General features: G+C 34.1%; 1 protein-coding gene across 1 annotated transcript in view; it reads right to left on the reverse strand.

The window, feature by feature from the left end:
• The window catches only part of LOC563710 (leucine-rich repeat transmembrane neuronal protein 4), a 202,826-nt gene extending 194,008 nt beyond the window's left edge, over positions 1-8,818 (reverse strand). Inside the window, exon 1 of the mRNA XM_073914618.1 lies at positions 8,599-8,818. The gene's annotated coding sequence lies outside the window, so the exon portion shown is untranslated. The remainder of the gene's footprint in view (positions 1-8,598) is intronic.
• Between the last annotated feature and the right edge of the window lie 4,483 nt (positions 8,819-13,301).

Genomic DNA, 13,301 nt, shown 5'->3' on the forward strand with positions numbered 1-13,301 from the left:
TCAAAGTTGAAATGATTAAAAATAAAAATGCATTAAGGGCATCTCTCTTAGGTGTAATTTGTTTTTAAACTATCTTAACAGTTCAGTTTTATCAATCTTCATGTTTACAATTGTGCTCCCTTCGCAGTGTACTTCGAAAACATTTATGTCATTTTGAAGACAGCCTCATGGCGAAAGCTATAGGGGACCTATTACTTAAAAGCGGAATTTACATTACGTCTCCAAAACTTTTAAAAACATACGTTAAAACATGAAAAAACATAAAACATAAACATAAAAGCATACGTTAATTCTTTTAATTTATAGTGGGTTATTTTTAAAACAAAATCTGTACTGTATATGACTGTATATGGTCTGCTGGTTAGAACTTTCTGCAGTGGTTTACATGTGTAAAATTGTATAAGTAGATTTTTCAAAAAAAAAATTAAAATAAATAAACAATATAAATTTAAAATAAATAATACAATAATAATAATTATTATTATTATCATCACTAATATTATTAATATTATTATTAAAGTATGCTTTTGTCATTTCTAATAAATAATAAATATTACATTTCATTTTATAATAAATGGCCTCATTATTTATCTATTTATTTATTTATATGATATTAGAATACATGCTAGCTTTTGTAAGTGATATGTTTTAGAATAGAATATGTAATCTTCAACTGTTCAATAATATTAGTCAAGTAAACATAGGCCCTATGTGCTATTTACATATATTTCAGTTAATATGGAAAGAGAGTGCATGTTTTTATCAAATCTAATATTGGATTTTATTTTAAATGCGTGTGCGTGTAAAAAAATATATTTGCAAAAAGAAATTATGGGTTTTTCTCTAAAGAATTAGGTACTCCACCTACTTTAGAGCATCATTATGGGCATTTTACGTTATAACTAAGGTGGTTCAAGCGATGGATCTGCGACAGAGAAACTGAGGGTTTTGGGATACACTACATAGTTCTTTTCCTAAACAATGCATCGTACTATGATAGTTCAGCCGTGAGTTACGTTGTTGTTTGGGAAATGCACCTCAGTACCTCAACATTTTAAAAGAGAAACTAAATTATTCACAATACAATAATATATATAAAAAAATCATCATCCACCACGCAAACTAACTATCCTCATCATATCCTCAACAACCATCTTTTAAATGCTTTTTTGAACCTCCTTAAATCGTTTATTTTCCTGATCTGTTTAACTAATTTGTTCTACATGGTTGTATTTTTCCCATTGCACGTCTAAATTGAAATAAACAAATATTAAAAATCCCTTCCGTAGAACTATATGGATGCTGTTGCCATACCATTTGAAAATAGTTGACCAAATAAATAGCAACCACATTATTCAACATTTTATATAATTCTCAGTTAAAAAAAAAAAAAAAAAAAAAAACAATACTCATTTATTAACAGTTACCATACCCGATTATTAAAAAAAAAAAACTCTGCAAATGTGCACTAGGATGAATTTTGAAAATGATTCAAATTAATAGATTTTTTGCCTTTTGTAATTTTTCCTTCATACCCCGTGAGCAGCTACACCAAAATGAATCAAAGCTCCTGCCAATAATTTTAAAGAATGAACATGCAACAGATTAGCTTGCCTTGCTAAGAACCTAATTTCCAACATTTATTTGCAAAATCCTTTCTTGCCATGACATCCCTTAATAATTTAATATCTATTAAACTTCCCAAATATTTTACAATTTTTTTTGACTTAATTAACAAATCATTATTCCTAACCACAAAGGAATCCTCTTTATTTTTATTTCACTTTTGAAGCAAATAAATTAGCTTCTGTTTTACCTTTGTGTAAAGAAAGTTTATTATCCAAAACCCCAAAACTGTAAACTCATAATTTCCTCCAAGCTCTTTTGTCTTGATGAAAAACTAAAATTGCTAAATCACTAAATTGTTAACAACTTTTCTTTCAACTTAAATATATAAATTGAAAACATGTGGTAAATTATAGTGTTTTTTTCCCCCTAAATATGCTCTACATTCACATATCAGAGCAAAAAATATGAAAATATTCTGCTTAGAAAAAAGAAGATTTAGTGCTGTTTTCTCAAAACATTTCTCTTTGAGGAGTTGACATTGGACCCCACTGCAAATAATGGAAGATTTGTGTTTTATTTGGAGTCCTGAAGAAAGACTAAAGACATGCAGCAATGGTTTTCTTATATTTGTCTTCTTACCAAATCCCTGTTGGAAAAAATAAAAGCTTGAGCAATCACCAGGTGGTGATTGTTGCACTTTCACTAAAGCGTGAAATAACGTTAAAGTTGAAGCATCAAACTCGCCAAACTGAGGCAAATAAAATGACAGATGTTTTGTTGGTTTGTTGACAAGACTTGTGAAGTGTGGCAGCAGTTCAGTTCTGGGGTGTGTGCCTCATTGTGCCTGAGTGTGTTTGTGTGTGTGTGTGTATAAAAGGAAACCTTCCCAACCTTTGCCACAAGCTGTGTCCCAATCTGGAGAGCTGTTATCTAAACTGAGAATCACAGGATGCTGGGATTGGATGTACAGGGACACGGCATATGGATCTTTTTGTAACTTACTGCAGAGTAAAAAGCATGGATCAGAGTCACAAATAAACCACCATGACCTGAGAAACAACATAATTCAGCAAGCCCATCTTTATACTTTTAAAACATTTGACGCATAGTATACATTTTTAAATGGGATGTAGAATAAAAAAAAGTCATTTCATTCTGTTTTACATTATATAAAGCTTTGTTTTTAACCAACCCCAACTATTTTTAAACTGAGAAAGCAAGAACAGATAAAGTGCAGTGCAGTCTAATTTGATAAATGCATAAGTGTAATGGTAAAAATAATAATAATAATAATAAAATAAATAAAAGCACAAAACTGTAAATCTGTCTCAAATATATCACCTTAAAACATGAATTCGCAACACTGACATGCAAAATATATTATATGATTTTCTCAAAAGCACCTATGATGCAAAATCATCTTTTGAAAGCTGAACAGAACTGTATGTAGGCATAGTGTGTCCACTGTCATATTAGTGTGTTATGAACACAAGTCTCTCTTTTTAAGCTTCTTAATGTTAAAATAGTATTCAAATCCCAGTGATTTTAAGGCCCACTACAAGAAGACGTAGAAGTGTAATTTTATCCACCCACTGAATTGATTGACAGGCTCATATTAGCATGTCTCCTTAGTAATACATATATGCATGTCCACAGAACAGGATTTGCAAAGAAACTGGGATTAAAAGTTCTGTTCCAACTATCTGTGATCAGCTGCACATTAAGAATGAGTTGTATAATGTTAAAAGTTTTTAAAACTGTAGATGTTTGTAATAAAGAAAAAAACAATAAAAGTGCTTGTTAATTCTCAATCACTAAAATCAGCACAGCCACATAGTATCAGTACAACTATATATGACAATGCTTTAAACACACAACAGAATTTCTAGTTTGTTGTTTATTTTGTACAGTAGCATAGTGGATATCCATACAGCAGCGTATATTAACTGGTATTCTGTCACCAGTGTTGGGGAAAGTTACTTTTGTAAGTAATGCATATTGAGTTCTGCATTGAGTCATTTTATAGCGTATAAAACATGTATGCAAATAAATGCAATAACATATGTAAACAACAAAATTGGTATATGCCATAGTAGCTTATACTTTACAAAAAGTCAACATGAGCCTTGTCACATGCAAGATGTGCACATGTACCATGAATGAGAGAGGTAATAAAAGCACACAAACTCTAAGGGAGAATCAGATGCTTAAGACATCATCTTTAATGATTAATATTAACAATGTTGACAGAGGCTTATGATATAATAATTAGAGCGGAGCATTAATTAAATGCATAGGCCTATTTTGCGTGGAGCGTTCGATTTTAGGTAGCCTGACATTTTTATTTGACGGAAGAAAAAAACATTGGACAAACAGCATATGCTGGCTCTGAAAAAGGATTTAGTCAGTGTGTTAGTTTTAAGTAAAAAATATATAGGGCTGGATTATTTATTTTATTCTTTTTATTTAGTTTATTCATTTTTTCTATGCTGTTGGAAACATTGCAGATGGGTGAAGATGTTCTGTTTGTTGTTCTGTATGCTGTTGTTTGCATGATAAAATAATTTAGCATTGTAAAATGCACTATTTAATGTGTCACACAAAATTTACACATCATTTTTTTTTTTTTATTAATAATTTTATAACAGATCACTGATCCTAAAAGGTGCTCGGCAGGCATATCCGGTGAAATATTCACAGGATTGTCATGCATGCTATTTTTTTCCTGATTTCAATTTAGCCACGACTACCAAGAGAAGTAGCTTCAATCCAGTCTGGAAAAAGATGACCTATCCCATAGTAATTAAGCTACGGCACAAAGGTGAGCATATGATGTTCGACTCTCCTCAGAAGGCAAAGGATTTTGTTACTTCACTGCCACTGAAGACATACTCTGCAGCACTACAAAGCAAAGAGAAGGCAACAGCCACTGTCTCCATTTCCTCAGCTCAATGAGAGAAAATTAACGACGTGGTTGGTGGCGATCATCATAACTGCACTTAAGAGGACAATAACAAGATGACCATGGACACTTGTTAATTTCCTTTTGGCATCTTGCTCCTGCCCTGCACGCTCGTCCGTTGACTGGTAAATAGTAATGTTTTTACTTTATTTTTATTTGATATTATTATTATTTTTGGCTAATGAAGAGCAAAGTCAACCAGTTTTGTTTTTGTTGTTCACGCAGACCTACACTCTCGGTAATGTGCGCTTAGGTTTAATTGTTTTTATTTTGTAAATCTAAAGACAATAAAATGTTGATCACAAAAAAAAAAAAAATAAATAAAAATAAATTAATATTAATTTGACCAGTTTACTGTTCATATTCGGTTAACAAGCGGCGGTTGTCGATTGGCAAAATTAACCAAAAGGAGCATCCCTAAACTCAACAATTGTGTGTTTTCAGATCTTTTAAAGTGAGTAGTTTAAACAAACAGTGAACGTCATTTTTTGAGTGTATATTTGACTCTGAATCTGTAATCTATATAATGATTCCTGAATCTGCTTCATTTGTGTCTGTCACTTGAACCCAAAATGGTAATTTTCAGCATTTCAAAATAAATTTTCTGATAGATATTTTGAGCTGAAGCGTTACAGACACATTCTGAAGTTGCTAAAGACTTTTCTTATATCTTGTAAAAGGAGTAAAATATGAGCCCTTTAATGCTCTACAGCAATGCATGCAATGTTTTAATCTTGGTGAAACCAGGTTCATTTATAGACCTCAGAACCTTGCGGAGTCTGAAACCAGGGCGATTTATAGGCTGTGTTTCTGCTGATACAGCGCCTGCCTGTCAAAAGCATCAGTGTTAAACAAGCCCCACTCATCGTAATGCCCAGATATGCAAACAAAACATGAAGAAACCATCAGAGGGAAAAGCAGAAGGAAATGAGACCTTCAAATCAATTACCCTATCCCGACAGTGTCATAGAGCAATTACGAAAGGTCGTTAAATGATATTGTTTCATTTTCCACTCAGATAAAACATTAATTAAGTCACACTGAAGGGTGGAATTCAGGCATGGCTCTGTATTATCTGCGCATTGTGAAGTAGGCTATTTGTGTTTCTACTTTCCCCTGTTCTATTGTGCTTGTAAACACTGAAGTGGTAAGTCATTTCAGTTTGGCTTTTTTATACCTGTGAATGGTTGCTAGATAAGGGAATGTTCTTTTTAAAATCCAGGCAAGCAGTTAGACGGTTACTTTAAGCTATTCAATCTTGCTAAATTTGCTTCAAAGTTTGCTTATCACTCTCTGGCTTGGTTACAAAACCTGGAATTTACAAACCTAGATGCACTCACATACACACTTACAATGTCAAGGCTGTTCCAAAAGTGCAAGTCTTGCTAAAGTCTTGCTGATCAGCTCATTAAAAACACATTGTTACACCCAATGCAGATTAAACGTACCCTAATTATTGTGTTCACTGTTTTCGACACAACATGACTTAATCAAAGCTTGGCTCTCGGCATTACACTGTTAAAGCACCTTGTCAAGTTAAAAATAGTTAGGATTATCTCAATTTATTCACAGCAAACTTCTTTTTAAATCTTAATTTAAGATAGAACATAGTCCCTTTAAGGCAAGCCATTGTACTCTGCGGCCATCTTTGAAATGCCTCTCCGGCAGTATTCTCAGGCATTCTGTGTCTGAGGAATCACCAATAAAATAAATATATTATGTATTAGGAATCACCATTAAAATAAACAACAACTGTCCCTTTAGCTTCATTTCTAAATCTCCAATCACACAAAATCTGCAGAAACAGTCTGGTCCAAGCCCCTCCCCCAGAGTATCATCAGTCTATAGCAGTCAATGATTGGCTCCTGTACTAGAAGGCGGGCTTTTTTCACCATATAGGGATTGATGATTGGCTCATGTACTAGTGGGTGGAGGTTTATTCATCATATTGACAGTTACTCTTTACAAGAAAAACACGCGTGACATGTCTTGTGTCTTCTATAGTCTTTGGATAGAAGCTGGCATATCTTTAGACATAAACACACAAACATTGAAAAGTTAAAGGGATAGTTCACCCAAAAATTAAATGAACAATGATTCCAAACCTTTATGAGTTTCTTTCTACAGTTAAACACAAAATAATATATTTTAAACACAGCTGAAAACATGTAACCACTGACCTCCATAGAAGGACAAATACTAAAGTTTTCAATGGGTTTTCAGCATTCTGCAAAATATCTTCTTTTGTGTTTATCAGAAGAAACAAATAATACAGATTTGAAACAATGAATAGGTCAGTAAATGATGACCTTTAAATAATAATAATAATAAGAAGAAGAATGATAAGATGGATTTTAGTGACCATGAGAATAACGCAGATTGGATATTTGATAAGAGCAGTGGTGGAGACAGTGGTGGTGTAAGTTGGCTCAGAGGCAGATAAGACAGGCATATTATAGTATAATATAATATATAAACATTGTTAGCTAGTAGCTACATTATTCTGATGCATCCGGATATATTAGACTTCTTATTTATTTGTTATAATATTCACTAGAGGAAATATTTATACCTAGGGTATGTTGTGTACATAATAATACAATATTATGTTTATTTTTAATAATACTCAGCAAAAAAAAAAAAAAAAAAAGAGTAAAAAAAAACCTGTAGCAATATCAGTTGTAGGAAAGTATGTATAAGGTGTCATTCATGAGTTCTGTGTTAAAGCGTATAATACTCCATTTCAAACAACAAAACTATTAATTACAAGGAAATATATAAATTTGATCCACTATTGGAAGTTGTTGCAATATGGCACCTTAAAAAAAATTCCCATTTTTTTACAGCACTTCAAGTCGTTAATTAAATAAATAAATAAATTAATTAATTAATTAAATAACATAAAATAACATAAATAATAATAATAATAGTAATACTACTACTACTACTACTAATAATAAAAATCTAATACAAAGCTGAGCAGTAGTATAATCTTGCATTGCTGAAAGCTGTGTTTTGATGAATATGTCAATATATGCTGCAAGCTTTCATCTCAATATCTAAAACATTTCATCTCTGATAAGTCATTAATTTTCTTTTCGACTTAGTCCCTTCTTTATCAATTCGGTGTCGCCACAGCGGAATGAACCGCCAACTTATCCAGCACGTTTTACACGGCGGATGCCTTCCAGCCGCAACCCATCTCTGGGAAACATCCACACATACTCATTCACACTCACATAGTACGGACAACTTAGCCCACCCAATTCACCTGTACCGCATGTCGTTGGACTGTTGGGGAAACCGGAGCACCTGGAGGAAACCCTTTTGAACACAAGGAGAACATGCAAACTCCACACAGAAACGCCAACTGACCCAGCTGAGGCTCGAATCAGTGACCTTCTTGCTGTAAGGCGACAGGACTACTGCGCCACTGCGTCACCATCTCTGATAATGCTGATGTGAATGTTTGCATAGGCTCTGTAAATCAATAAGTAAAAAAACTGCTTAAAGTGAAAGAACCATGTAAAACTAAACACATTTACACATGAAACACTGTATATATTATATTGCTTTAAAGCAAGCAGTCTCACTGTATTTTACATAGAAACAAATCTGTGTTGCATTCAATCAAATTACACTTAAAGTTCTACTACAATGAAGCTTTTCAATGTTTATGTTTTCATTTGTGAATGTCTGAACTCACTCGACTGGACTAAACAGGAAATGACTCGAAGAAGTCCTAGAAGACCATTAGTTTAAAGATGTTTACCACCCAAAGCAAGCGTTTTCAGAAAGTTCACTTTTGCAAGCTGGTTGTAATTTTTTTTTCTATGAGTTTTATAGTCTTTAGTGTTTGGAGATACTGATAATAACTTATTTCAGACACTGTTAGCAACTTGTTAGCTACAGCCAGCCTGAACATTCAATAATGTCATAAGATATTGTCAATATTTCACAAGACATTGGTGATTTGCATTTACCCTCATGTCAGCCCTTCACATTAGTTTGGACCTTTCCTGCTTTCTGGGCTTTCATACTGTATACAATAAACAACCTAAACTCACCATGTCTTCAAATTGGTCCAATAGGTGTGTTGGCCAATAAATCCCCAAGAAATGAAAGAACTGAAGAAAAGTCTGCATTCTCTCACAAATCAAAATTAAGATTGAATGAGGAGCAATTTACTAAGGTAAAAAGGTTTTTTGGTCAAGAATTGACCATCAACAATGCCAAAACAAACAATGTAATGGGAAATGAGAGCAATTTTAATTTGAGGAGTCACATGATGATTTCTCCTTCTTCTTCTTGTTTTAATGATGGTCTGCATCCAATGAAAAGGTGTACTATCGCCACCTACTGTACTAGAGTGTGTGTCTGAATCAACTACTCTCTGTAAAAACAAACAAAAAAAAAACATTGAATTCAGTAATTCAAAAGACTGCTACAATGCAGGGCTGGACTGAGGCAAAAAAATCGGCCCTGGCATTTTAGGCCAGATCAGCCCACCACATTCAATCAAAATGCTATCTATCTGCGCATGTCCAATATGTTTATCAACTCCTATTTTATAAAACACAAAAGCCATATATATTAAATAAATAAATAAATACATAGACATTATTCTCAATTACATTTCTGTATACTGTCCATAAAAGTTCTAATAAATACACTATTCATTAATTTATTTTCCTTCGCCTATTTTCCTTGCCACAGCGGAATGAACTGCCAACTATTTTAGCATGTTTTATGCAGCAGATGCCCTTCCAGCCACAACCCAGTATGAGAAATCACCCATACACACTCATTCACACACACACACAAACACACACACACACACACGCACACACACAGTCAATTTAGCTTATTCAATAGACTATTCACTCATCCTATTTTAAATAATAAACATAACCAAAACTGCCTGCTGACGCATGAGTAAATCTTCAAAGGGAACAGTGTACTTTATAACCTCATTCACCTCATCTTGCTTGCTGTTTCACTATCTTAACAATAAAAGCATAATTTAAGGAAATTTGTTTCATTTTGATATTATGATTAACAGACTCCAAACAGCCTCGTGTAGCTACACATTTATATGACCGTCATCTTCACTCTGCATTATAACAAAACAGGGCCTATAACATCATTGCCTCCATTCATTTTCACTGAAAAGAACAAACTTTACCCTTTCTCTTTTGCAGAATATCAGTTTTAAAAATCAATAATGGCCATTATAAAAGTATAACGTAAAATTTATATGATTAAGACAAGCAATGAGTCAATGTGCAGAATCAGTGTACGTGGTTACATAAATTAGTATTAGCTTATTTTTGCACTCACCCAAAACAGTTACCTGAGAACAAGTGATTCAAAAGACCGAAGAGTCATTAGATAGAGGCAACAAGATGAATTTAATATCACATTTAACAACTATAGTGAGATGAGATCCAGCAGATCTTTGATGAGCACCAGCTGAACTACTGGCTGCAGCTCTTGGCGGAGTGTGTGTGTGGTCACGTGATTTGTGTTTTTAGCCGTGTACTAGAATGAATGGAGAACTTTTCAAAACTGTTAAATAAAACGCCAGTGTATTTCTCTGCGCATCCCTTCCGTTACTTCTCTCTGACTCTCGACTAATTTTACAAATACACACTGACGTTGCACGCTCACACGGAGCCCAAAATACTAGGAGTTTGTGATTGGGCCAGCCCAATGTCAATAAAGAAAAGAACCAATGGGCTGCAGATTGTCACATGGGCCGGCCCGGTCTGTCTATTCGAAAAAAAAGCATCTTACTTTCAGAGAGTCACAGATCACAGCATCGTCAATTAATAAGGCACAAAAAACGATAGGCTGCCAAGCCTTTTACGGGCCGATCAGATCTAAGACGATGATCAGCCTGGACCAAAAAGTACATCGGCTCAGCGGGAAACTGCCCGGTCTGCCAGATGGTCAGTCCGCCCCTGCTACAATGTGAGGCAAATATAATCTATTGTATGGACTGTGAATACAGTGCATCCGGAAAGTATTTATAGCGATTCACTTTTTCAGCATTTTTTTTGTGTTACCACCTTATTCCAAAATGAAATAATTTCTTTCCTTAAAGTTTTACACACAATACCCCATAATGACAATGCGAAAACAGATTTTTTTTTTTTAATTGTTGCAAATTCATAAAAAAATAAAAATAAATTACATTTAAAAAATGTAAAATCACATGTACATAAGTATTCACAGCCTTTGCTCAATACTTTGTTGATGCACCTTTGGCAGCAATTACAGCCTCAAGTCTTTTTTATTATGATGCCACAAGCTTTGCACACCTGTCTCTGGGAATTGCTGCTCATTCCTTTTTGCAGTACCTCCCAAGCTCTATCAGATTGGGAATCGACAGTGTACAGCCATTTTCAGATCTCTCCAGAGATGTTCAATAGAATTTAGGACTGGGCTCTGGCTGGGCCATTCGCCGGTGTGCTTTGGGTCATTGTCCTGCTGGAAGATGAACCGTCACCCCAGTCTGAGGTCAAGAGCACTCTGAAGCAGGTTTTCATTCAGAATGTCTCTGTACATTGGAGAATTCATCTTTCCCTTTATCCTGACTAGTCTTCCTGTTCCTGCTGCTGAAAAACATCCCCACAGCAGGGTGCTGCCACCACCATGCTTCACTCTAGGGATGGTATTAGCCAGGTGATGAGCGGTGCCTGGTTTTCTACATACGTAACGCCTGGCATTCACGCCAAATAGTTCAATTTTAGTTTTATCAGACCAGAGAATTTAGTTTCTTATGGTCTGAGAGTCCTTTAGATGCCTTTTGGCAAATTCCAGGCAGGGAGCAGCTTCCGTCTGGCCACTCGACATACTGGCTGTATTAGTGAATTGCTGCACAGATGGTTGTCCTTCTGTAAGGTTCTCCTCTTTCCACTGAAGAACGCTGGAGCTCAGGCAGAGTGACCATCAAGTTATTGATCACCTCCCTGACTAAGGCCCTTCTCCCCCCGATCACTCTGCTTAGATGGCTGGCCAGATCTACTGTGCTTATTGGAACTTTCAGAGCAACATTTTTCTGTAACCTTCCCCAGCATAGTGTCTCGAGACAATCCTGTCTCTGAGGTCTACGGACAATTCCTTTATCTTCATGCTTTGTTTGTGCTTTGACATGCACTGTCAACCCTGAGCCCTTAAATAGACTGGTGAATGCCTTTTCAAATTATGTCCAATCAACTGAATTTACCACAGGTGAACTCCAATAAAGCTGCTGAAACATCTGAAGAACGAACAGTAAAAAACAGAATATACCGTAGCTCAATTTAGAGCTTCACGACAAAGGCTGTGAATACTTCTATACATGTGATTTTTTTAGGTTTTTTATTTTATGTATTTATTTTTTTTTATGAATTTGCAACAATTCAAAAATGTTTTTGCATTGTCGTTATGGGGTATTGTGTGTAAAACTTTGAGGAAAGATATTAATTCATTTTGGAATAAGGCGGTAACATAAAAAAATGCAGAAAAAGTGAATCGCTATGAATACTTTCCGGATGCACTGTATTCACAGTCCATACAATAGATTAAATAATATATGCCATACAATAAATTTGCAACAGTTTCAGAAAATCTTTTTTCACATTGTCATTATGAGGTATTGTGTGTGGAATAATGAGGAAATATATATATATATATATATATATATATATATATATATATATATATATATATATGTATATATATATATATATATATATATATATATATATATATATATATATATATGTGTGTGTGTGTGTGTGTGTGTGTGTGTGTGTGTGTGTGTGTGTTTTCATTATGAAATAAAGCTGTAACATAAAAAAATGTGGAAAAGGTGAAGTGCTGTAAATACTTTCTAGATGCACTGCAACTGATGGAATTAAATGAATATATTTTTCTAACAATTTCTAACCCTTATTCCCCATTAGTAGTTCTTTTTTCTACACCTCATCTCAATTATATGCCTCATTTTCTATTTAAATATTACATTTATTAGTGACACTTTTAAGCATTCTGAATTAGCTTGTCGGATGGTCATCATAACCACACTTTTTGACTATTTTAGCCAAAAGATTATTCAAATAAATTTAAAAATTGGCCCCTTTTGGTGACTTACACTTTTTCATGGGTCAGTTTTTGTTTCAAGATAAGTTCCAAGATTTGCAATAAAAGTTACTTTTAAAATGGTTTCTCTATTTAAAATCAATACAGTAGCAAAAGATGACTTCTCTTACATCAGATTGTATGTTTTCTTGCACAGCTGGATGTTGGACTAATGAAAAGTATTTGTTAGCATTGGCCAAAACTCACTCAATCTCACTGGTGTCATTTAGATTTTTGATGTTTGAGAGTGTACAGACTTTTCTTCAGTTATTTCGTGTTTTCAAATAATACAATGCATATCAAACAGTGCTAATTAAATATATAGAAACTGGATATAGGCATAGCTGAGTAATAAGTTCAGTACATGTACATGTCTGAAATGCCTTTGTTTCTTTGATCTTGTGTAAAACCAGTGCGATTATCTTCTCAGTGAAAAACAAGCCAGTCTTATCATTAGTATACTTGCTCATTAATATTCATGAACCTTCCAAATAGGGTAAAAACAGCTTCTGTTCTAGTGCTATCATCTGGTTGTAAAAAAGGCTTGTAAAACTATCACACGCACAGCAGAGAACAATTTACACAGTGTATAAATGCATTCAATGTCACCTTTAAAACTGCAAACTAGTCAAGGGCCTATAAA

Source organism: Danio rerio, chromosome 10, assembly GCF_049306965.1.
Source record: "Danio rerio strain Tuebingen ecotype United States chromosome 10, GRCz12tu, whole genome shotgun sequence".
NCBI lineage: Eukaryota > Metazoa > Chordata > Actinopteri > Cypriniformes > Danionidae > Danio > Danio rerio.